This window comes from Giraffa tippelskirchi, chromosome 13, assembly GCF_054371585.1.
Source record: "Giraffa tippelskirchi isolate mGirTip1 chromosome 13, T2T-mGirTip1v1.2.pri, whole genome shotgun sequence".
Lineage (NCBI taxonomy): Eukaryota > Metazoa > Chordata > Mammalia > Artiodactyla > Giraffidae > Giraffa > Giraffa tippelskirchi.
In genome coordinates, this window is record NC_137287.1 from 104,472,864 (window position 1) to 104,486,840 (window position 13,977).

General features: G+C 43.0%; 1 pseudogene; it reads left to right on the top strand.

Annotated features, from left to right (window-relative positions):
- Window positions 1-4,421: 4,421 nt before the first annotated feature.
- LOC145530983 (short palate, lung and nasal epithelium carcinoma-associated protein 2A-like) lies at window positions 4,422-13,283 on the top strand (annotated as a pseudogene).
- The last annotated feature ends 694 nt before the right edge of the window (window positions 13,284-13,977 follow it).

Genomic DNA, 13,977 nt, shown 5'->3' on the forward strand with positions numbered 1-13,977 from the left:
TGAAATGTGAAATCAAGTGGGCCTTAGGAAGCATCACTACAAACAAAGCTAGTGGAGGTGATGGAATTCCAATTGAGCTATTTCAAATCCTGAAAGATGATGCTGTGAAAGAGCTGCACTCAATATGCCAGCAAATCTGGAAAACTCAGCAGTGGCCATAGGACTGGAAAAGATCAGTTTTCATTCCAATACCAAAGAAACGCAATCCCAAAGAATGCTCCAACTACCACACAATTGCACTCATTTCACATGCTAGCAAAGTAATGCTCAAAATTCTCCAAGTGAGGCTCCAACAGTACGTGAACCATGAATTTCCAGATGTTCAAGATCGATTTAGAAAAGGCAGAGGAACCAGAAATCAAATTCCCAACACCCACTGGATCATTGAAAAAACGAGAGAGTGCCAGAAAAACACCTACTTCTGCTTTATTGCCTATGCCAAAGCCTTTCACTGTGTGGATCTCAACAAACTGTGGAAAATTCTCCAAGAGATGGGAATACCAGACCACCTGACCTGCCTCCTGAGAAATCAGTATGCAGATCAAGAAGCAGCAGTTAGAATGGGACATAGAAAAACAGACTGGTTCCAAGTCGGAAAAGGAGTACATCAAGACTATATATTGTCACTCTGCTTACTTAACTCATATGCAGAGTATATCATGTGAAATGCTGGGCTGGATGAAACACAAGCTGGAATCAAGATTTCTGAGAGATGTATCAATAACCTCAGATATGCAAATGATACCACCCTTATGGCAGAAAATGAAGAAGAACTAAAGAGCCTCTTGATGAAAGTGAAAGAGGAGAGTGAAAAAGTTGCTTAAAACTCAACATTCAGAAAACTAAGATAATGCATCTGGTCTCATCACTTCATGGCAAATAGATGGGGAAACCATGGAAACAGTGAAAGATTTCATTTTCTTGGGGTCCAAAATTACTGCAGATGGTGACTGCAGCCATGAAATTAAAACACTCTTGCTCCTTGGAAGAAAAGTTATGACCAACCTAGACAGCATATTATAAAGCAGAGATATTACATTGCCAACAAAAGTCTGTCTAGTCAAAGCTATGATTTTTACAGTAGTCATGTATGGATGTGAGATTTGGACTATAAAGAAAGCTGAGCACCGAAGAATTGATGCTTTTGAACTGTGGTATTGGAGAAGACTCTTGAGAGTCCCTGGACTACAAAGAGATCCAGCCAGTCAATCCTAAAGGAAATCAGTCCTTAATATTCATTGGAAGGACTGATGTTGAAGCTGAAACTCCAATACTTTGGCCACCTGAGGTGAAGAACCGACTCTTTGGAAAAGACCCTGATGCTGGGAAAGTTGAAGGTGGGAGGAGAAGGGGACGACAGAGGATGAGATGGTTGAATGGCATCACCGACTTGATGGACTTGGGTTTGAGTAAGCTCCAAGAGTTGGTGATGGACAAGGAGGCCTAGCGTCTGCAGTCCATGGGGTCACAAAGGGTTGGACATAACTGAGCGACTGAATTGAACTGAACAGGAACAAATGGGAGGTACTTGCTACATCCCCATCTGCTGGAGCAATGAGCATAGGGGAGAAACCTTGGGCCAGCCAGCCCCACACTCTAAAGCACTACACATACCTGTGGTCACCTGAACAGAGAGGGACCAGAGAGAAGGAAGGGGTGGGTCCTAATGCAGCAGAAGTGTCCCAGTGTCTGGGGAGAGGCAGATTTCCATGCAAAGTACTTGAAAACACAGCAACGTGGCTCTCCCAAAGGGAAGTCACCCTTGGGCAGGGTCCCCAATCTGTGTGCTATAGTAACACCCCCAACAACATGTCAGGGAGCCTGAGTTCATCAGCTATGATCACAAGGCATTTTTATGACACAGGGGACAAGTCAGGGAAAAAAACAGACAAAATCCCTGCCTCATGGAATGCCCAGTCCAGTGGAAGAGCAAGGAGAGCACATTTCTAGGGACTGTGTGTCCGGGTTTATACATGTTAACTTGTGTACCCTTCAGACTGATTCAGTGAGGTAGGTACACCCACTGTGCCCAATTTCCAGGTGAGTTAGTTGAGTTATGAAAGGCAAAGATCAAAAGGCAGAGCTAGAATTTGAACCCAGTCCTATCACACTTTCAAGAACTGCACACACGCCCGTTGTCACATTCCCTATTTTCCTGGGCTCCTAAATGCTGTCTTTGTTCACCACTCACTACTGTTTATTGAAGTAATAGTAATGATAATGACCGCTATTATTCATGGAGCACCTTATATAGCCAAGGTTAGGCTGGGCTCTCTACTGACATTTCCGCAGTTAGTTCCCTGAGCAGTTCTTCTAAGGTAACTGAATGTCCTAGAAGATTCTATCTCTGGCTTCACGTTTAAAAGAGAAAAAAAAAAAAAAAGCAAAGCTCAGATAAGTGAGGGCACTTGCCTGCTGTCACACAACCAAAAAGGAAAAAGTCTGGGATGCACGCCCAAGGATGACTCTAAGAGCAAGCTTATTGTGCTGTTATAAATAAAATGCTTGGATTTCTCAATGTATACCCTTTAATTAATCAGTGTTAAAGAAAAATGCTTCTGCAGGCTGTAATAAATAATTATTGAGCATCTGTGTGTCAGGTCCTGGGGATGATGCCCTGTGGTCCTGGCCCTCATGGCCTCAGAGAATGGGCAGTTATCACTGTGCCCAAGGAGCCGGTGGGATGCCTGCAAAGCAAGAGTGCCAGGTGCTCCATCTGGTGGAATGTGGCAGGTAGCCTCAGATGTTCCTGATCACCTCTCAGAGCCCTGAAGTGTCAACTGTCTAACAGAGAACCACTGTTCATTTTGTAGTTAGAGGAAATGGAGACCCTGGGAGAAAATGAATGTCTTGGTAAGAGTCACAAAGCAAATGATTAACAGAGCCAACACTGGAACCAGATCAGGGTCTCCTTTCTCCTGCACCAGACAGGTCCCAGGATCCCACCCTCCATGAACATGTGGTGTCAATGCGCCCATCACTGCCTGCAGGGACCTTAGAGATGACTTGGTTCCACATTGGCAAACATGCAATGTCTCCAATCTCTCCTCCTGAACTTGTGGCAGACATCACTAATCAATCCTTCCCTCCAAGCCCAGGAGCTTCATGAAGGCATTTTGGCAGAACACACCATCCAGGCCCTACAATCAGAGTCCTACTTGAGACTCCCTAACTTGACCCCAGAAGGAAACTGGGGCAGAATGAGAAATCAGGGCTATATATCAGCACCCAAGGGTGCCAGAATTTGTGAACATAGGTATACCATCGATCTGAGACTGTTTAAGCTCATTTAATCTTTTCTGAGTGCAAAAATAAGAAGTGCAGTGGCAATTGGTTTAGCATATTGGCTGCTTAATCTATCCACTACAGCCTCTCCATTACCCTGTGCAGTGGGGTCATAGATGAGAAACCAGAGGTGGAGGGGAGTGAGGTGACCAGAATCCAGCTACAATTGTAATCATCAACATCACTGCAGAAATCGTCCATCAGTGGCCTACATACATTATCCCACACTTCCTCACAGCACCCCTGGGAGGAGAGGCCCATAGTTAGCCCCATTTCACACTCATTTCACACTGAGGCTCAGGGAGATGATGCTCCTTGTCCAGGCCACACAGCCAGGCAAAAAGAAGATTCGAATCCAGTCTGCCCAACCCCAGAAGTAGGGTATTGTAATTTCCATTTTGCCACTAGGCATGGAGTTGTCTCACCATTTTACAATGAGACAGCTGAAGCCTGGAGCCAACACCAGGTCTGAGGTCACTACATCACACTTGGTCCCTTGGTCTGTGTTCCTGAGGCAGGACAACTCTCTGCAAAAGGTTTTGGCACAGCCCTCAGCTCTGTGCCCACAACCAGGGGAAGAGAGGCCTCAGGTGTTTGCAGAACTGGGTGCAGACAGCCTGGGAGTTGAGTCTGCTGACCAGTCCAAGGCTCTGCAGGATGGGGTCCTCCATGTCCCAGCCCCAGGATTGGGCACTTGCCCTGTGCTCTGATGACGGGACTATAAGGAATACTAGCTCTCCAAGCCTCTGGCTGTACCCCCACTTTGTATTGGCTATGTTCACATTAAGGACAGGGTTACAGGTCCCTGCTGAGGTGCTCCCAGCCTAATGCCACGTGGGCACCCATCTGTGCTTCCTGGACCGGGTGTTCCGGGTTGACACAGGCCCAGTGCACCAGGCGTAACAACCAGCTCAAACAGCAGCAGTCGAGGAATAAACATATTCAAGTGCAAGGACTCTCCTGCCCCAACAGATGGCCTAAATGTGATCTGAGTGAACGGTCCTTCCTGGGGACCCAAATGCTGGGTTCCTGTCCTTGTGAGACCTGGGCCACTCACCTCCTTTCCCTGAACATCAGTTTCCTGAATTGGAAAATGGAGTTTTCCAAACCACCTTAGGGTGTTATCATGAGCACTGATGATTAAAGTAGACCTGCAGTGCCAAACCCATGGCCAGGCATTGGCCTGGACCTACAGCGTTCTGGACACTGGGGCCAAAGAGTGCAACTCGCTGCTGCCCCCAGAGATTGAGAGTGGGAACATCCAATCTCGGTGGGAGAGGATGCAGAACTGGGTGCACTCTCCAGCTCTGCCCCTTTCCAACTGTGTGGGCTTGAGAAAGTCATCCTGCCCTTCTGAGCCTCACTTTCTTCAGTCAAGAAATAAGGACAGTAACACCCCTGCCTGGTTGCTTATGAGATGAATAAACAAGGTGAAGCAAGATAAGCACCTAGTGTTGTGCAGTCATGTCTAGGCAGAGGTGGGGTTCCAGAGAATGGTGTTGGGATCAGAGCTCTTAGAACTCAAGGTCAAAAGTAGCTTTGAGCCGCCCTAGTCCAGTTGCCTCCACTTCTAGTCAGCCACTCTGCAGACCCTGACTCTAAGTATCTAGAGAGGAGCTCAGGCATCCATAGCTTAAGCAAACTTATTTGATAATTTTATTTAATCTTTTCTTTTAAAAATATATTGCCCAGGCAGAAAACTTCAACAGAACTAAAACATGTGAAATGGAAGAGGAAAATAAGTTGGGTTCAATTCACATCTAGCTTTGGCTGAGTCCATCTCCTTCTCTGGACCATAGGTGCCCCAATCTTCCCAGCAAGGAGGTTAAGTTGAACTCTAAGCTCTCCTGTGGCTTTGATGTCTGTTATGTTTTCAATGTGGTTGGTTGGCCCTGGAGTTGTCACCTAAAGGGAGGAGTTGATGTGAATCTATACATGTGTTAAGTCAGGACTTACTGTGAGTTTGAACGGCAGGACCCAAGCCACACTGGCTTCAAGAGGAGAGTTCTGTAAAGAGGGAATGGTCTGTGCAGGGGGCCAAGGCAGCAATGATGTTGATATTTTTCTGGAAAAGAAGGAAGACGATAGAGTCATGGAGAGAGAGGTAGGTGCTTTCGGGGTGGCAGTGCATAGATGACACAGGGGCCATGATGGAGACTTTGGTTTAAGGTGAGAGCTTTAACTTCTGGAAGCTGCACTGAGAGTAGAGGGGTTGGGGGCAAGTGTGCAGAGGGATACTGCATATATGGGGATATATACGGAGGTAGACTATATTCACTCTCAGGATAAACTCTACTGACTCAGCAGAGTGGAAAGATGGGGAGGGTGGGTCCTGAGCAAACTGTCCTTGCTAATATTTTTCCTGAGGCTGGTTCCACCGTGAAGGATGTTATGGAGAGTGCTTGGACACAAGAGAAGGTTTGGGAAGAACGACTTCACTGGTCACTAACCCTGATGCTACTATGGGCTGCAAGCCTAGCCCCATCTCTGTTCCTCTCTTACAGGCTGACTGCTTTCCCTCTCTGAGCCCGAGTTTGCAAATGCTGATAAAATTAAGCTAGATGATCACTATGGATCCTTCTACCAGAATATTCTCCAATTCATCCATTCACAGTTTTAGCCCCAGCCCCCCACCCACATGGCCACCACGTTGGTAGCTGGAAGCTCCATGAGAACCTGCTCTTAGTCTTGGAACAAAGTCCTCTCCATAGTCATCCAGTTCAAGCATCCTGGCTGACCTTTGCTTTGGAAGTCTCTCTGTTCACTCTGGACAGGGCTTATTTTCATTGGAGTCTCCTTGGATGGCTCTGGACACAGCGTTTGTTTCCGGGGGCAGCCTCTCTCCCCGTCGCCATCAATAAAAGGGCCATCATCACCAGTAGAATTCCAGGAGACTGTGCAGAGGAGCAAGGACTTAGTATTTTTCTTCAAACCTGTGTATGGTGGGCTTCCCCCTTAATTTCACTCCACATGGAGGCCTACAGAAGGCTTTGGGGACAAGAGGCATAGGGATTAAATTAGCCCCTCATTTGTGTTTGACTCTTTGCGACCCCATGGACTGTAGCCCATCAGGCTCCTCTGTCCATGAATTTCTCCAGGCAAGAACATTGCTGTGGTTTGCCATTTCCTTCTCCAGGGGATCTTCCTGACCCATGGATCAAATCTGGGTCTCATGCATTGCAGTCTTTTCCATGAGGCACCAGGGAAGCCCTTCAGAAAGCTCTAAGGACAAGAGGCAGATGGGTGGGGCCATTTGAATTAGCTAATAATTTGAATGGAGTAAACTAAGAAATAGATTCAATTAGGAGAAATGTCAAATTGACGATGAATGCAGCATCATGATGTGGTGCCCACTTATTAGTTCATACTTTTATTTGTCAAACTTTATTTTGTTGTACTTACTAGCGGCAGTTTTTTACTCTCGAGTTGGGAATTCAACTCATTGTGAAATAAGTCACAATCCCTTCTCTAAGGAATTCACAGCCTGGTGGGAAAGGCAGCCACGTTGTCACTAATTTGGACCCGGGACTCTTAACAGTGAATAAAGGCAGCAAGATGGTGGAGTGAGTCCACCTAACCTAGTCTCTGGGGAGAGTTCAAAAGGACAAGATGTCTTGCTGAAGCTGGAAAGTCAGTAAGAAGTGATTCAGCTAAAAATGAAAAGAAGAGGGAAATGTTCCAGGCAGAGAAGCCAGCATGTGCAAAGGACCTCTAGTAAAGAGAATTGACCTGGAGTCAACTGTGACTTTTCAAATAGTAGCTCCTTCATTCACTGGTTGTTTATGTCTGGGCAAATTTCTCTAGCTTTTTGACCTGGATTGTCCCTGGGTTGTATTTTGTTTGTAAGAGAGGAAATAACTGCATCTATCTTCAAGGACTGTTGAGTGTAAGAGTCATAGGTGCTCATCCACGATCCCGTTTCCCTGTGGGTAATTCTCACTCCTGTTCTTCCCGTGACTACCCAGGTGTCAGGACAAGATGTTTCAGCTTTGGAAACTTGTTCTCTTGTGCGGCCTGCTTGCCGGGACCTCAGCATCTCTTCTTGACAATCTTGGCAAGGATGTTCTGAGGAAGCTGAAATCTGGTCTTGAGAAAGGACTTGACAACCTTGACAGTACACTTGAAAGTGAGTCAACAACAGGGATGATCAGTGACACCTAGGAGCTTGCTTCCTGAGTACTAAGCCTGTATCACCAAAGGCTACCAGAAGGGGAAGCTCCTTATGGGTGGTTTACTGAGAGAGGTGACTAACTGGTTCCTGGTTCACTTGTTTATTATTTTTCTAGAAACAGGAAATACTTAGCTGAATATCACTTTACATCTTATATCACGGTAAACTTTGCTAATATATTCACAAGATAAAATCCTCAAAGTGACACTTCAAAAGTTCAAAAGATTTGCATATTTTAATTTACAGCACATATTGACAAATAATCCCGTATGTTAATAGTTTCTCCAATCATCTGTGAGAGTATCTGTTTTTACTCTCTTGACAGCACTGGTTTGGACAACTGAAATTTTTTCCAGTCTCACAGATGAAAGGTTATAATTCATCTCAGCATTTCTTTAATTATGAAAGTATTCACTCATTTTTTTCATATTTATTAGCCATTTATGTACTGTAACTTAAATATTTAATTTATATTTGTAGCATATTCTTCTGTAGGGTCATCCAATTTACTTAGTTATTTGTATTAACCACCTGGAAAAGAATTTCTACCTAGCCTAGGCAGCTTTAAAATTACCTACCTTTCTAGTGAATCATATTTCCTTATAATTCTAATTTCTTGAAAGACCTTGGTCTTCTCTTCACTTTTTGGAAACATTGCTAGGACATTGCTAAACTAGGACATTCTTTGTAGGAGAAGCTAACTTCTGTAAAAGACTGCCCTTCAAACCTTGCCAGGGCTTAGGCAACCTTATAGATACAGGAGGGACCCACTTTTCAATTTCATTGCTGATAAAACAGCAATGCTTCTGAACACAGAAGCAGAAGTGTCTGCATCAAAGTTACCTAGTAAGTTAAGGGACCAGTTGTAGTTTCCATCTCTGCATCATCATAACTAGGTCCTGTCCATCGCAAAGCCACGTTGCAGTACTTTGATTACATATTTTGTCTTGCACCCTTTTCTTATTCTTGGAGCTAGCTGTTGCCTTGTTGTTTCTCATTTGAATTATTTTCTACACATATTTTCTTAATACTTTTCAAATGTGCCATTCTATATCTGCCATGTCACTTCCTCTATCAAATCCCTCTTTTCTCTGTCCATTAGGATTCTCTGTTCTTGTTCTATTAGTCGACCCTTTTCTAGGCCTTATGCAAAGCTGTCATTCAGAGACTCCTATTTGACAATCCGTATATTTTCTTTGATTCTAGATTTTCCATTTCTTATTTTATTCTACATGTATTTTGTTTGTATGAGCATCTCATTAGTGCTTCACTACTAGAAGCTGATGTGTAATCAATACCTATTGCCTGCTCAGTGGATTGATTGCTTTGTTGATGAATAATGAGTATGTATTAGCATGAAGGCAACATAAAAAGAACAAGGTCTCCTAGCTGTGTGACTTTGATCAATTTCTAAAACTTTTGATCTTTTATTTCCTCATCTGAAAGTGCAGATAGTAGTAATACCTACTTTATGAAGTTGTTACAAAGATTAAATGAAATAACATAGGCAAATATTCTCATTTCGTACCTGGTGCATAGGAGCTGCTTCATAAGTTGTGTACCACACTAAGTGGAGATTGTTTTTGTTTTTGCAGTTATCTTGCAGCAATTGAAGACTGCTGAGGAGGACCTGGAGAAGACTGAGGAAGCTAAGAAGTTGTTGGAACAACTCATTTCTGAAAGTTTTGAAGTAGTGAACAGGCTTACAGGGTGAGTTGATGCTTCATTTGGAGATTTTTGTTCCCAGAAAAGAGAATACATTTCTTTGGGGACATAAGTTTAATATCAAAGACAAAAAGTGAAAGTTGCTCAGTTCAGGTTAGTCACTCAGTTGTATTGGACTCTGTGCAACTCTATGGACTGCAGCACGCCAGGCTTCCCTGTCCATCACCAACTCCAGGAACTTGCTCAAACTCATGTCCATCGAGTCAGTGATGCCATCCCACCATTTCATCCTCTGTCATCTCCTTTTCCTCCTGCCTTCAACCTATCAGCCTTAGGGTCTTTTCCACGGAGTCAGTTCTTTGCCTCAGGTGGCCAAAATTATTGGAGTTTCAGCTTCAGCATCAGTCCTTCCAATGAATATTCAGGACTGATTTCCTTTAGGATTGACTGGTTTAATCTTCTTGCTGTCCAAGGGACTCTCAAGAGTCCTCTCCAACACCACAGTTCAAAACCATCAATTCTTCAATGCTCAGCTTTCTTTATAGTCCAACTCTCACACCCACACGTGACTACTGGAAAAGCCACAGCTTTGACTAGATGGACCTTTGTCAGCAAAGTAATGTCTCTGCTTTTTAATAGGCTGTCTAGCTTGGTCATATTTTTTCTTCCAAGGTGCAATCGTCTTTTAATTTCATGGCTGCAGTCACCATCTACAGTGATTTTGGAGACAAAAAAAATGAAGTCTGTCACTGTGTCCATGGTTTCCCCTTCTATTTGCCATGAAGTGATGGGACCAGATACCGTGATCTTCATTTTTTGAATGTTGAGTTTTAAGCCAGCTTTTTCACTCTCCTCTTTCACTTTCATCAAGAAGCTCTTTAATTCTTCTTCGCTTTCTGCCATAAGGGTGCTCTCATCTGCGTATATGAAGTTATTGGTATTTCTCCCGGCAATCTTGATTTCAGCTTGTGCTTCATCCAGCCCCGCATTTCAAATGATGTACTCTGCATATGAGTTAAATAAGCAGGGTGACAATATACAGTCTTGACGTACTCTTTTCCAAATTTGGAACCAGTCTGTTGTTCCATGTCCGATTCTGTTTCTTCTTGACCTGCATAGAGATTTCTCAGGAGGCAGGTAAGGTGGTCTGGTATTCCCATCTCTTGAAGAATTTTCCACAGTTTGTTGTGATCTACACTGTCAAATTTGCTCAGTCATGCTTAACTCTTTGTAATCCCATTGACTTTGCATATCATGGAATTCTCCAGGCCAGAATACTAGAGTGTGTTGCCATTCTGTTCTCCAGGGATCTTCCTAACACAGGGATTGAACCCAGATCTCCAACATTGCAGGCAGATTCTTTATGAGCTCAGCCACCAGGGAAGCCCATAGTTGGTTGAGTCACTCATGCAGTCAAAGGGTTCCTCTTAGAGAGCTGTGCAGTTGTGTGCTTAGTTGCTCATCATGTCAACTTTTTGCAACCCCATGGCCTGTAGCCCGCCAGCCTCCTCTGTCCATGGGGATTCTCCAGGCAAGAGTACTGGAGGGGGTTGCCATGCCCTCCTCCAGGGGATCTTCCCAATCCAGGGATTGAACCCAGGTCTCCCACATTCCAGGCAGATTCTTTACCAACTGAGCCACCAGGGAAGATGAATAAACCTTGTGTGTTCTTACAGAGCAGAAGTGTTCTGAGGCCAACTCCACCAGAGCTTGGGAAAATTAGAAGGCTGCAGGGGCTGTCCAGGTATCTCATGGGTTTAGGCTTTCTCTTCTGTGATATTAGGGTCACGATGAAGGTTCTCTTCACCCTTACCTCTACCTGTTTGCTGGTGTCTAAATTCCATTTACCCAAGAATAAGACTTTTCTCCTCTGAATATAACTGAGTATAAAAGTCTGAATGGTCTCAGGAGAGAGGAAACTAGAATTCTCACCACGAAGGTGGCCTTACACATGAAGTCTGGGAGTCAAGTAGTTCCGGATTCTAATTCTAGCTCTGCATAAAAAGGAATGAAATACCACTAATACATAGAATCTAAAATATGATACTAAAGAACTTATACAAAAAGACTCGTGGACATAAAAAATAGAAAAAAAAAAACAACTCATGGTTACCAAAAGGGAAACAGTGTGGAGGCTAAATTAGGAGCTTGGCATAAATATATACACACTACTATATATACAATAGACAACTAACAAGGACCTACTATATAGCACAGGGAACTATACTCAATATTTTGTAATAACTTATAAGAGAAAAGAATCTGAAATAAAAATACATCTATATCTATATATATCTATATCTGAATCACTTTGCTGTACACCTGAACCTAATGAAAAGTGAAAGTGTTAGTCACTCAGTTATGTCTGACTCTTTGTGACCCAACAGACTATAGCTCACCAGGCTCCTCTGTCCATGAAATCTCTAGGCAAGAATACTGGGGTGGGTTGCCGTTTCCTTCTCCAGGGATCTTCCCAAATCAGGGATCAAACCCAGGTCTCCTGCATGGAAGGCAGATTCTTTACCCTCTGAGCCACCGTGAGAGCCCCACACCTGAACCTAGCATAACATTGTAAAGCAACTATATATCAATTTAATAAAAAAGAACAAATTCTGACTATGACACATATTCACCCTTGGAGTCTTGAGGGAAATCACAGCCGTCTGATTGTCAGTCTGTCGTGCCATCCAGGGGAGAGAATCCAATCCCTGAGCAGGACTCTCATGAGACAAAAGGCAAGGTCTATGAGGCTCAAATGCTCAGCACCACGCTGGCATAGACAAGAGCCCAGCAATGGCTGTCAAGAGGAATGACAAGGGTGAATTGTGGATTTTGCACAGGGTGAATATCAGGAAACTGCACATCCTGGATATCACATTCGAACCAAATTCTGATGGCAAAGGTGCTATCGTGAAAATCCCCATCACTGCTGAAGTCAAAGTGAACCTGTGAGTATGTCTTGGAATTTGATGTTTGGGAGATGCAGTGCAGGATGGCCAATAGATCTCCAATTTGAAATCAGGCAATTTCCACCCTGCTACCTTAGTCTCTCAATCTGTAAAATAAAGAGGTCTTTGCAAGTCTAGAATCCTAACCTTTAAATTGTTCTAACAAACTTTTCCTATAACCAAATCTCTTTTATAAAGAATCCCCCCATGAAATACATTTCCAAAATCTTAACACTTTTCTAATTATAAAACTTGAGTATTGAGAAGACATGATCACTTATAACTCTTTGGCAAAGTTTACCCCGGCATCATTTCGTCTCTCAAGATTTTCTTTAAATGGCAGTGACCAGTATGGGGCATATAGCAGTGGACAGCATGTAATGAAGAGCATGTGAAAATTATATGAAAAATATAATTTCTAGGTCTTTTAATTACTTTGAAGATACAGAGAGATAGGAAATGAGGACGTGTAGGAGTCTTTATAAATTAGAGTGCACTATGACTTCATCATTCATTAGTTATGAGATCCTGAGACAGTTACTTAAATTCTCTATACCACATGTTTCCTCATTCTGAAAACAGAGATAATGATAGTACTTTTAGAAATGGTATTGCTGTAGAGATTAAATGGATTAACCCAGGTAAAATACCTTTTTGGAAATACCTAATGTAGTATTTTCTTAGGAAATGTTAACTCATTTTTATTTTAATCATTGACGTGATACTCTATATAAATTTCACATAAGCCAAACCCTTGTGGTCAGGAGAAGAAATTCCTAATGTAAGAAAGTAAATTCCATGAAGAAAACAGATAGCATTTACATTGTCTATTTGTTGTTCATCAACTAAGTCCTATTCAACTCTTTGTGACCCCATGGACCACAGCACACCAGGCCTGTACTTGTTCATAGACATCCCATATAATGTCCACATAAGAGAGAGACTAAAGTGGGCAATGTGAAGAGACTTCTCCACCTCTGTTCACTGTGAACCTATTTCCCCTACAGGCCTGTGTTGGGTGAGATTGTCAACCTGGCCCTCAACTTGGCCCTCCAGTATAGTGTCAGCATTGAAACTGATGAAGAGACTGGTGTCCCAAGGTGTTCGTGGAAGAATGCAAGAACAATCAACACAGCATCTCACACACTGTGCTGGGCAGGGCAGGTCCACACATCTCAGCAGAGAGAGGATCTCAGAGGTGTTGGGACCCATAATTTCAGCCCTATTCATTATCTGGGAGAGAGCAGAGTATGGTAAAGAAGAGGTCAGACTCTGGAGTCAAGTTAGCTTTGCTGGATCGCATGATAGTTCCATTTTTAATTTTTTGAGGAATTTCCATACTGTTTTCCATAGTGGCTACACCAATTTATATTCTTACCAACAAATGAAACTGGGTTCCCCTTTCTCCACAACCTCATTTATTATCTCATCATTTTGATGATGGTCATTCGAACAGACATTAGATGATATCTCATTGTGGTTTAAACTTGCATTTCCCTAGTTACTAGTGATGTTGAGCATCTTTTCATGTACCTGTTGTTTCTTGTTTTGTTTTCTTCTCATTACAAAAGTCCATGTTTTGAAAAAAATGATCCACCTTTAGTACTTCCTAAAAATATTTGACTGATTAAAATTCCAGCGTTCCAAAAGTCAAAGTTTCTAAGAGCATAACATTCTGGAATGTTCAAAGTCTAGATTCTTAAGGTTCTAATCTTCCGAAGCTTTAGGTTTATATTTGAGTTATCTTAGACAACCATTTTGGGCAGTATACCAGTCAACTGGGTTTTTCATTCATGGGTGCATGTATACATTCAATAAGTATTTACTGAACATCTGCCATGTGCTAAGAAACTCCTGGTAATTATAGACACAACAGTAAACAAAATAGCCCATGTTGCTGTTTTTTCT